Here is a 13,226-nt window from a genome sequence, read left to right on the forward strand (position 1 = left end):
TTTCTTGAATATTTTCATGAATATTTCCCTGAATATTTCATTGAATATTTTTTGAATATTTTTTTGAATATTTTTTTTTCACCATCCATCCTCCCACTGGTTCCCTATGAAGATCACTCCTTTTGTTTTCCTGGCAATGTTGTAGAACGCAAGATATGTGGCAAACACAGGTTTCCTTCCCCCCTTATCAAATGTAGTACTCTTTGTAATCAAACATTCCTTTGAATATTTCTTGAATATTTTCATGAATATTTCCCTGAATATTTTTTTGATTATTTTTTTGAATATTTTTTTTTCACCATCCATCCTCCCACTGGTTCCCTATGAAGATCACTCCTTTTGTTTTCCTGGCAATGTTGTAGAACGCAAGATATGTGGCAAACACAGGTTTCCTTTCCCCCTTATCAAATGTAGTACTCTTTGTAATGCAACATTCCTTTGAATATTTCTTGAATATCTTCATAAATATTTCCCTGAATATGTTTTGATTATTTTTTTGAATATTTTTTTTTCACCATCCATCCTCCCACTGGTTCCCTATGAAGATCACTCCTTTTGTTTTCCTGGCAATGTTGTAGAACGCAAGATATGTGGCAAACACAGGTTTCCTTTCCCCCTTATCAAATGTAATACTCTTTGTAATCAAACATTCCTTCGAATATTTCTTGAATATTTTCATGAATATTTCACTGAATATTTCCCTGAATATTTTTTGATTATTTTTTTGAATATTTTTTTTTCACCATCCATCTTCCCACTGGTTCCCTATGAAGATCACTCACTCCTTTTGTTTTCCTGGCAATGTTGTAGAACGCAAGATATGTGGCAAACACAGGTTTCCTTCCCCCCTTATCAAATGTAGTACTCTTTGTAATCAAACATTCCTTTGAATATTTCTTGAATATTTTCATAAATATTTCCCTGAATATTTGACTGAATATTTTTTGATTATTTTTTTGAATATTTTTTTTTCACCATCCACCCTCCCACTGGTTCCCTATGAAGATCACTCCTTTTGTTTTCCTGGCAATGTTGTAGAACGCAAGATATGTGGCAAACACAGGTTTCCTTCCCCCCTTATCAAATGTAGTACTCTTTGTAATCAAACATTCCTTTGAATATTTCTTGAATATTTTCATAAATATTTCCCTGAATATTTCCCTGAATATTTTTTGATTATTTTTTTGAACATTTTTCTTTCACCATCCATCCTCCCACTGGTTCCCGATGAAGATCACTCCTTTTGTTTTCCTGGCAATGTTGTAGAACGCAAGATATGTGGCAAACACAGGTTTCCTTCCCCCCTTATCAAATGTAGTACTCTTTGTAATCAAACATTCCTTTGAATATTTCTTGAATATTTTCATAAATATTTCCCTGAATATTTCCCTGAATATTTTTTGATTATTTTTTTGAACATTTTTGTGGTGGAGGGGCGTGGTTAGCTCAGCTGCAGGGGGGAGAGCGGGGGAGTGGTTCAGGGGACGGTGCTGGTAGATGAGGAGTAACCAGGTGTAATTAATCTGCACTGATTCTCTCCTACTTAAACAGTGAGCAGGATCCAGGTTGTGGAAAGAGAGCTGGAGCCTGCGAGCAGAGCACAAGAGCTGAGCGGAGCCGGACAAGGCGAAACCGACCACCCGCATAGTGCAAACTCATTCCTGCTCACTGTCTTCCCTTTTGAACAATAAAAGTCTGGTTACCCTCATCCTGTGTCGTGCGTCTTACAAGAACCCACCGGCGGTTGCGCTTGGACGGATGCTGGGGGAGATCGCCGCGATGCAGCGCGAGCAGGCCGAGGCCAACCGGCACTTCCTGGGGGCGCTGCAGGCTGCTACAGACCGGCAGACCCAGGTATTGGAGCAATTGGCGGCCCGACCGGTCGCTTCCCCAACGACGCCGGGTCCCTCGGCGTATGCAGGCGTGGTGGTGCACAAGATGACCCCGGAGGACGACGTACAGTCATACCTGGAGATGTTCGAGGCGATGGCGGGGGCGTGTGGCTGGCCGGCGGACGAGTGGGCGATCCGCCTCCTGCCGCTCCTAACCGGGGAGGCGCAGACAGCGGCCCTGGGCCTGCCACCCGGTCCCAGGCACGTCTACGCCAGCGTGAAGAAGGCCATCATGGATCGACTGGGGCTCTCCCCCGAGGACCATAGGAGGCGGTTCCGAGAGGCGAGGCTGGGGCCGGGGGACCGCCCGTTCCCATTTGCCCAGCGACTCACAGACGCGGCCAACAGGTGGCTGCAGCCGGAGGGCGCGGGAGGGGCGCCGGCGGTGGTGGAGAAGGTGGTGATGGAGCAGTTCCTGGAGGGTCTTCCGCCGCGGACTGCGGCCTGGGTCCGCTACCACCGGCCGGCGACGCTGGAAGCCGCCGTGACCCTCGCCGAGGACCACCTGGCGGTGCACCCCGGGGGCCGTGGGGAGGGCGGTCGGCCGACCGCATCAACGCAGCCCGTTCCCGCGCCACGACGGAGTTCCCCGCGGCCTGTTGCGACTCGGCCCCCTCCGTCCCCGCGCGCCCTAGCCCCTCAACGGGGTACTGATCCACCCGGCCTGGCCGGCACCCTCCCTGACCTACAGAGGGCTCCTCAACCGCCAGGGCAGGAGTGTTGGAGGTGCGGGCAGCCCGGACACTACCGGCGGGAGTGCCCGCTAATGGAGGTGGGCCAAACGGTGCGGGTTGCCGGGCCTCCAGCACCCTCCCCCGGTCTGGGAGCGACGTACAGCGTTCCGGTAAGGATCCAGGGGGGTATACATCAGGCGATGGTGGACTCTGGCTGCACGCAGTCTATGATCCACCAGAGTCTGGTTCGACCCGGGGCATTGGTGGAGGCATCCCGGGTGAGTATAAAGTGTGTGCATGGGGATATTCACGACTACCCAGTGGTGCCGATAGAGATTAGGTTTGGGGGTAAAAAGCATAAAGTAAGGGTCGCGGTTAGCTCCCGCCTGACGCACCCTCTGATTTTGGGGACAGACTGGTCGGGGTTTCATAGGTTAGCGGGGCAGTGCGCGGGGGTGCGTTCGCGACCGGTAGGGACATGCGGGGTGTGTGCGGCGCTCGGCGGTGACGCGAGGTTGTCCGACGCTGCAGACGGGGAGGGGGAATCGGCGGGGCCTCCTATGGGGACGCCGCCGACGCCAGAGCTACGCTCCATGGAAGATTTTCCACTGGAGCAGTCTCGTGATGACACTCTACGCTTTGCCTTCGACCAAGTGATGCAAATTGATGGTCAAGTGGTGCGCCCCGACGCCGTATTATCATACCCGCACTTTTCGCTGATTAGGGACAGGCTATACAGAGTGAGTCGCGACACTCAGACAGGGCAGGAAATTACGCAGTTGTTGGTACCAAAAAGCCGCCGGGAAACAGTTTTCCAGGCGGCTCACTATAACCCGATGGCGGGCCACCTGGGTAGCGACAAAACTCTGGATCGGATAGTAGCCCGATTTTACTGGCCAGGCATCTGGGCGGATGTGCGCCGCTGGTGTGCATCCTGCCCACAGTGCCAGCTGGTGAACCAGCCGGCCATCCCGAAAGCGCCGTTGCGTCCGCTGCCGTTAATGGAGCTGCCGTTCGAACGCTTAGGTATGGACCTCATCGGGCCATTTCACCGGAGTGCACGGGGGTATCGCTTTGTGTTAGTGCTGGTGGATTACGCAACTCGATATCCCGAGGCAGTGCCGTTGCGCAGCATCTCCGCCAAGAGTGTTGCGCAGGCGCTGTTTCAGGTCATCTCCCGAGTCGGAATCCCGAAAGAGATTCTGACTGACCAGGGCACCTCGTTCATGTCACGCACACTACGAGAACTGTACGAATTGTTGGGGGTTAAGTCCGTTCGGACCAGTGTATACCATCCCCAGACTGACGGCCTGGTGGAACGGCTGAACAAGACACTGAAATCCATGATTCGTAAGTTTATTCACGACGATGAACGTAATTGGGATAAATGGCTTGACCCTCTGTTGTTTGCAGTACGGGAGGTCCCCCAGGCCTCCACGGGATTTTCTCCCTTCGAGCTGCTGTTCGGCAGAAGACCACGGGGGGTGCTCGACCTGCTTAAGGAACACTGGGAGGAGGGTCCGAGCCCCGGTAAGAACGAGATTCAGTACGTCCTGGACCTGCGAGCCAAACTCCACACACTGGGTGAGTTGTCACGTGAGAATTTGCTCCAGGCCCAGGAACGTCAACAGCGGCTGTACAACAGAGGGGCCAGGCTGAGACAATTCACACCGGGAGAGAAAGTGCTTGTATTACTTCCTTCTTCCAGCTCAAAACTACTCGCCAAGTGGCAAGGGCCCTTTGTGGTCACACGGCGGGTAGGGGACGTCGACTACGAGGTGGTGCGATCTGACAGAGGGGGAGCCACGCAGGTCTACCACCTCAACCTCCTTAAAGCATGGAGAGAGACGGAGTCCGTGTCCCTGGTGTCTGCAGTAGCAGAGAGCGAGGAGCTGGGCCCAGAAGTCCCAAAGTCCACCGATCCCACCCGGCTCCCGTCTGACGCCCGTCTCTCTGCAGCCCAGCAAGCGGACATAGCCCGGTTGCAAGATCAATTTAATGATGTGTTCTCCTCCCGGCCAGGTCGCACGGACCTCATAGTGCATCACATTGAGACGTCCCCGGGCGTGACGGTGCGGACGCGGCCCTACAGGCTTCCTGAACACAAGAAGAAAATGGTTCAGCGAGAATTGGCCGCTATGCTGGAGATGGGGGTAATAGAAGAGTCCAACAGCGCCTGGTGCAGCCCCATCGTTCTTGTCACCAAGAAGGATGGCTCAATAAGGTTCTGTGTGGATTATCGCAAGGTGAATGCGGTCTCACGGTTTGACGCTTACCCGATGCCCCGGGTCGACGAACTCCTGGACCGATTGGGCACCGCGCAGTTTTTTACGACACTGGATTTGACCAAGGGCTACTGGCAGATTCCCTTGTCACCAGAGTCCAGGCAAAAGTCGGCGTTCTCCACTCCGTTTGGGTTGTACCAATTCACCACGCTTCCCTTCGGGCTGTTCGGCGCCCCGGCCACCTTCCAGCGCCTCATGGACCGGGTGCTGCGTCCGCACGCTGCGTATGCGGCCGCCTACCTGGATGACGTCATCATCCACAGCACCACGTGGGCGGAGCATGTGCGGCGGGTGGGCGCGGTGCTGGAGTCCCTGAGGCAGGCCGGGCTCACCGCCAACCCGGGGAAGTGTGCAGTTGGACGGAGGGAGGTACGGTATCTGGGGTACCACTTGGGCGGCGGGCGGGTGCGCCCGCAGGTGGACAAGACCGCAGCCATTGCAGCCTGCCCGCGGCCCAAGACGAAAAAAGAGGTGAGGCGGTTTTTGGGGCTGGCAGGTTACTACAGGAGGTTCATCCCGGGCTTTGCGGAGCTGACCAGCCCCTTAACTGACCTGACCCGGAAAGGTGCCTCAGATCCGGTCCAGTGGACGGAGCGGTGCCAGTGGGCGGTTGAGGGGGTGAAACGAGCCCTCTGTGGGGAACCATTGCTCCATACACCTGATTTCTCTCTCCCTTTTGTCTTGCAGACTGATGCGTCGAACAGAGGGCTGGGGGCCGTTTTGTCCCAGCAGGTGCAGGGGGTGGACCGCCCGGTCCTCTACATCAGCCGGAAGCTGTCGGAAAGAGAGGCCAGGTACAGTACGGTGGAAAAAGAGTGCCTGGCCATCCGGTGGGCGGTCGACTCCCTGCGGTACTACCTCCTGGGACGCCAGTTCACTCTCTGTTCGGACCACGCCCCGCTGCAGTGGCTCCACCGCATGAAGGATGCCAACGCCCGGATCACTCGGTGGTATCTGGCTCTACAGCCTTTTAACTTCAAGGTGATCCATAGGCCGGGGGCGCAGATGGTCGTGGCGGACTTCCTTTCCCGCCCTCAGGAGGGAGGGGGGGGGGAGTCGGTTCGGCCGGATGGCTCCCCGGCCTAAGTCGGGCGGTGGGGGTATGTGGTGGAGGGGCGTGGTTAGCTCAGCTGCAGGGGGGAGAGCGGGGGAGTGGTTCAGGGGACGGTGCTGGTAGATGAGGAGTAACCAGGTGTAATTAATCTGCACTGATTCTCTCCTACTTAAACAGTGAGCAGGATCCAGGTCGTGGAAAGAGAGCTGGAGCCTGCGAGCAGAGCACAAGAGCTGAGCGGAGCCGGACAAGGCGAAACCGACCACCCGCATAGTGCAAACTCATTCCTGCTCACTGTCTTCCCTTTTGAACAATAAAAGTCTGGTTACCCTCATCCTGTGTCGTGCGTCTTACAAGAACCCACCGGTGGTAGCGCTATCGCGGCTACAATTTTTTTTTCACCATCCATCCTCCCACTGGTTCCCGATGAAGATCACTCCTTTTGTTTTCCTGGCAATGTTGTAGAACGCAAGATATGTGGCAAACACAGGTTTCCTTCCCCCCTTATCAAATGTAGTACTCTTTGTAATCAAACATTCCTTTGAATATTTCTTGAATATTTTCATAAATATTTCCCTGAATATTTCCCTGAATATTTTTTGATTATCTTTTTGAATATTTTTTTTTCACCATCCATCCTCCCACTGGTTCCCGATGAAGATCACTCCTTTTGTTTTCCTGGCAATGTTGTAGAACGCAAGATATGTGGCAAACACAGGTTTCCTTCCCCCCTTATCAAATGTAATACTCTTTGTAATCAAACATTCCTTCGATTATTTCTTGAATATTTTCATGAATATTTCCCTGAATATTTTTTGATTATTTTTTTGAATATTTTTTTGAATATTTTTTTGAATATTTTTTTTCACCATCCACCCTCCCACTGGTTCCCTATGAAGATCACTCCTTTTGTTTTCCTGGCAATGTTGTAGAACGCAAGATATGTGGCAAACACAGGTTTCCTTTCCCCCTTATCAAATGTAATACTCTTTGTAATCAAACATTCCTTCGAATATTTCTTGAATATTTTCATGAATATTTCCGTGAATATTTCCGTGAATGTTTCCGTGAATATTTTTTTATTATTTTTTTGAATATTTTTTTGAATATCTTTTTGAATATTTTTTTGAATATTTTTTTTTCATCATTCATCCTCCCACTGGTTCCCTATGAAGATCACTCCTTTTGTTTTCCTGGCAATGTTGTAGAACGCAAGAAATGTGGCAAACACAGGTTTCCTTCCCCCCCTTATCAAATGTAATACTCTTTGTAATCAAACATTCCTTTGAATATTTCTTGAATATTTTCATGAATATTTCCGTGAATATTTCCGTGAATGTTTCCGTGAATATTTTTTTATTATTTTTTTGAATATTTTTTTGAATATTTTTTTGAATATTTTTTTGAATATTTTTTTGAATATTTTTTTTTCACCATCCATCCTCCCACTGGTTCCCGATGAAGATCACTCCTTTTGTTTTCCTGGCAATGTTGTAGAACGCAAGATATGTGTTAAACACAGGTTTCCTTCCCCCCTTATCAAATGTAATACTCTTTGTAATCAAACATTCCTTCGAATATTTCTTGAATATTTTCATGAATATTTCCCTGAATATTTCCCAGAATATTTTTTGATTATTTTTTTGAAAATTTTTTTTTCACCATCCATCCTCCCACTGGTTCCCTATGAAGATCACTCCTTTTGTTTTCCTGGCAATGTTGTAGAATGCAAGATATGTGGCAAACACAGGTTTCCTTTCCCCCTTATCAAATGTAATACTCTTTGTAATCAAACATTCCCTCGAATATTTCTTGAATATTTTCATGAATATTTCCCTGAATATTTCCCTGAATATTTTTTGATTATTTTTTTGAATATTTTTTTGAATATTTTTTTTGAATATTTTTTTTCACCATCCATCCTCTCACTGGTTCCCGATGAAGATCACTCCTTTTGTTTTCCTGGCAATGTTGTAGAACGCAAGATATGTGGCAAACACAGGTTTCCTTCCCCCCTTATCAAATGTAATACCCTTTGTAATCAAACATTCCTTCGAATATTTCCCTGAATATTTTTTGATTATTTTTTTGAATATTTTTTTGAATATTTTTTTTTCACCATCCATCCTCCCACTGGTTCCCTATGAAGATCACTCCTTTTGTTTTCCTGGCAATGTTGTAGAACGCAAGATATGTGGCAAACACAGGTTTCCTTTCCCCCTTATCAAATGTAATACTCTTTGTAATCAAACATTGCTTCGAATATTTCTTGAATATTTTCATGAATATTTCCGTGAATATTTCCGTGAATGTTTCCGTGAATATTTTTTTATTATTTTTTTGAATATCTTTTTGAATATTTTTTTGAATATTTTTTTGAATATTTTTTTTTCATCATTCATCCTCCCACTGGTTCCCTATGAAGATCACTCCTTTTGTTTTCCTGGCAATGTTGTAGAACGCAAGATATGTGGCAAACACAGGTTTTCTTCCCCCCTTATCAAATGTAGTACTCTTTGTAATCAAACATTCCTTTGAATATTTCTTGAATATTTTCATGAATATTTCCCTGAATATTTCCCTGAATATTTTTTGATTATTTTTTTGAACATTTTTTTTTCACCATCCATCCTCCCACTGGTTCCCGATGAAGATCACTCCTTTTGTTTTCCTGGCAATGTTGTAGAACGCAAGATATGTGGCAAACACAGGTTTCCTTCCCCCCTTATCAAATGTAGTACTCTTTGTAATCAAACATTCCTTTGAATATTTCTTGAATATTTTCATAAATATTTCCCTGAATATTTCCGTGAATATTTCCGTGAATGTTTCCGTGAATATTTTTTTATTATTTTTTTGAATATTTTTTTGAATATCTTTTTGAATATTTTTTTGAATATTTTTTTTTCACCATCCATCCTCCCACTGGTTCCCGATGAAGATCACTCCTTTTGTTTTCCTGGCAATGTTGTAGAACGCAAGATATGTGTTAAACACAGGTTTCCTTCCCCCCTTATCAAATGTAATACTCTTTGTAATCAAACATTCCTTTGAATATTTCTTCAATATTTTCATAAATATTTCCCTGAATATTTCCCTGAATATTTTTTGATTATTTTTTGGAACATTTTTTTTTCACCATCCATCCTCCCACTGGTTCCCGATGAAGATCACTCCTTTTGTTTTCCTGGCAATATTGTAGAACGCAAGATATGTGGCAAACACAGGTTTCCTTCCCCCCTTATCAAATGTAGTACTCTTTGTAATCAAACATTCCTTTGAATATTTCTTGAATATTTTCATAAATATTTCCCTGAATATTTCCCTGAATATTTTTTGAATATTTTTTTGAATATTTTTTTTTCACCATCCATCCTCCCACTGGTTCCCTATGAAGATCACTCCTTTTGTTTTCCTGGCAATGTTGTAGAACGCAAGAAATGTGGCAAACACAGGTTTCCTTCCCCCCCTTATCAAATGTAATACTCTTTGTAATCAAACATTCCTTTGAATATTTCTTGAATATTTTCATGAATATTTCCGTGAATATTTCCGTGAATATTTCCCTGAATATTTTTTTTATTTTTTTTTTGAATATTTTTTTGAATATCTTTTTTTCACCATCCATCCTCCCACTGGTTCCCTATGAAGATCACTCCTTTTGTTTTCCTGGCAATGTTGTAGAACGCAAGAAATGTGGCAAACACAGGTTTCCTTCCCCCCCTTATCAAATGTAATACTCTTTGTAATCAAACATTCCTTTGAATATTTCTTGAATATTTTCATGAATATTTCCGTGAATATTTCCGTGAATGTTTCCGTGAATATTTTTTTATTATTTTTTTGAATATTTTTTTGAATATTTTTTTCAATATTTTTTTGAATATTTTTTTTTCACCATCCATCCTCCCACTGGTTCCCGATGAAGATCACTCCTTTTGTTTTCCTGGCAATGTTGTAGAACGCAAGATATGTGTTAAACACAGGTTTCCTTCCCCCCTTATCAAATGTAATACTCTTTGTAATCAAACATTCCTTCGAATATTTCTTGAATATTTTCATGAATATTTCCCTGAATATTTCCCAGAATATTTTTTGATTATTTTTTTGAAATTTTTTTTTTCACCATCCATCCTCCCACTGGTTCCCTATGAAGATCACTCCTTTTGTTTTCCTGGCAATGTTGTAGAATGCAAGATATGTGGCAAACACAGGTTTCCTTTCCCCCTTATCAAATGTAATACTCTTTGTAATCAAACATTCCCTCGAATATTTCTTGAATATTTTCATGAATATTTCCCTGAATATTTCCCTGAATATTTTTTGATTATTTTTTTGAATATTTTTTTGAATATTTTTTTTGAATATTTTTTTTCACCATCCATCCTCTCACTGGTTCCCGATGAAGATCACTCCTTTTGTTTTCCTGGCAATGTTGTAGAACGCAAGATATGTGGCAAACACAGGTTTCCTTCCCCCCTTATCAAATGTAATACTCTTTGTAATCAAACATTCCTTCGAATATTTCCCTGAATATTTTTTGATTATTTTTTTGAATATTTTTTTGAATATTTTTTTTTCATCATTCATCCTCCCACTGGTTCCCTATGAAGATCACTCCTTTTGTTTTCCTGGCAATGTTGTAGAACGCAAGATATGTGGCAAACACAGGTTTTCTTCCCCCCTTATCAAATGTAGTACTCTTTGTAATCAAACATTCCTTTGAATATTTCTTGAATATTTTCATGAATATTTCCCTGAATATTTTTTGATTATTTTTTTGAACATTTTTTTTTCACCATCCATCCTCCCACTGGTTCCCGATGAAGATCACTCCTTTTGTTTTCCTGGCAATGTTGTAGAACGCAAGATATGTGGCAAACACAGGTTTCCTTCCCCCCTTATCAAATGTAGTACTCTTTGTAATCAAACATTCCTTTGAATATTTCTTGAATATTTTCATAAATATTTCCCTGAATATTTCCGTGAATGTTTCCGTGAATATTTTTTTATTATTTTTTTGAATATTTTTTTGAATATCTTTTTGAATATTTTTTTGAATATTTTTTTTTCACCATCCATCCTCCCACTGGTTCCCGATGAAGATCACTCCTTTTGTTTTCCTGGCAATGTTGTAGAACGCAAGATATGTGGCAAACACAGGTTTCCTTCCCCCCTTATCAAATGTAGTACTCTTTGTAATCAAACATTCCTTTGAATATTTCTTGAATATTTTCATAAATATTTCCCTGAATATTTCCGTGAATATTTCCGTGAATGTTTCCGTGAATATTTTTTTATTATTTTTTTGAATATTTTTTTGAATATCTTTTTGAATATTTTTTTGAATATTTTTTTTTCACCATCCATCCTCCCACTGGTTCCCGATGAAGATCACTCCTTTTGTTTTCCTGGCAATGTTGTAGAACGCAAGATATGTGGCAAACACAGGTTTCCTTCCCCCCTTATCAAATGTAGTACTCTTTGTAATCAAACATTCCTTTGAATATTTCTTGAATATTTTCATAAATATTTCCCTGAATATTTCCGTGAATATTTCCGTGAATGTTTCCGTGAATATTTTTTTATTATTTTTTTGAATATTTTTTTGAATATCTTTTTGAATATTTTTTTGAATATTTTTTTTTCACCATCCATCCTCCCACTGGTTCCCGATGAAGATCACTCCTTTTGTTTTCCTGGCAATGTTGTAGAACGCAAGATATGTGTTAAACACAGGTTTCCTTCCCCCCTTATCAAATGTAATACTCTTTGTAATCAAACATTCCTTTGAATATTTCTTCAATATTTTCATAAATATTTCCCTGAATATTTCCCTGAATATTTTTTGATTATTTTTTGGAACATTTTTTTTTCACCATCCATCCTCCCACTGGTTCCCGATGAAGATCACTCCTTTTGTTTTCCTGGCAATATTGTAGAACGCAAGATATGTGGCAAACACAGGTTTCCTTCCCCCCTTATCAAATGTAGTACTCTTTGTAATCAAACATTCCTTTGAATATTTCTTGAATATTTTCATAAATATTTCCCTGAATATTTCCCTGAATATTTTTTGAATATTTTTTTGAATATTTTTTTTTCACCATCCATCCTCCCACTGGTTCCCTATGAAGATCACTCCTTTTGTTTTCCTGGCAATGTTGTAGAACGCAAGAAATGTGGCAAACACAGGTTTCCTTTCCCCCTTATCAAATGTAATACTCTTTGTAATCAAACATTCCCTCGAATATTTCTTGAATATTTTCATGAATATTTCCCTGAATATTTCCCTGAATATTTTTTGATTATTTTTTTGAATATTTTTTTGAATATTTTTTTTGAATATTTTTTTTCACCATCCATCCTCTCACTGGTTCCCGATGAAGATCACTCCTTTTGTTTTCCTGGCAATGTTGTAGAACGCAAGATATGTGGCAAACACAGGTTTCCTTCCCCCCTTATCAAATGTAATACCCTTTGTAATCAAACATTCCTTCGAATATTTCCCTGAATATTTTTTGATTATTTTTTTGAATATTTTTTTGAATATTTTTTTTTCACCATCCATCCTCCCACTGGTTCCCTATGAAGATCACTCCTTTTGTTTTCCTGGCAATGTTGTAGAACGCAAGATATGTGGCAAACACAGGTTTCCTTTCCCCCTTATCAAATGTAATACTCTTTGTAATCAAACATTCCTTCGAATATTTCTTGAATATTTTCATGAATATTTCCGTGAATATTTCCGTGAATGTTTCCGTGAATATTTTTTTATTATTTTTTTGAATATCTTTTTGAATATTTTTTTGAATATTTTTTTGAATATTTTTTTTTCATCATTCATCCTCCCACTGGTTCCCTATGAAGATCACTCCTTTTGTTTTCCTGGCAATGTTGTAGAACGCAAGATATGTGGCAAACACAGGTTTTCTTCCCCCCTTATCAAATGTAGTACTCTTTGTAATCAAACATTCCTTTGAATATTTCTTGAATATTTTCATGAATATTTCCCTGAATATTTCCCTGAATATTTCCCTGAATATTTTTTGATTATTTTTTTGAACATTTTTTTTTCACCATCCATCCTCCCACTGGTTCCCGATGAAGATCACTCCTTTTGTTTTCCTGGCAATGTTGTAGAACGCAAGATATGTGGCAAACACAGGTTTCCTTCCCCCCTTATCAAATGTAGTACTCTTTGTAATCAAACATTCCTTTGAATATTTCTTGAATATTTTCATAAATATTTCCCTGAATATTTCCGTGAATATTTCCGTGAATGTTTCCGTGAATATTTTTTTATTATTTTTTTGAATAT

Source organism: Gasterosteus aculeatus, chromosome 13, assembly GCF_964276395.1.
Source record: "Gasterosteus aculeatus chromosome 13, fGasAcu3.hap1.1, whole genome shotgun sequence".
NCBI lineage: Eukaryota > Metazoa > Chordata > Actinopteri > Perciformes > Gasterosteidae > Gasterosteus > Gasterosteus aculeatus.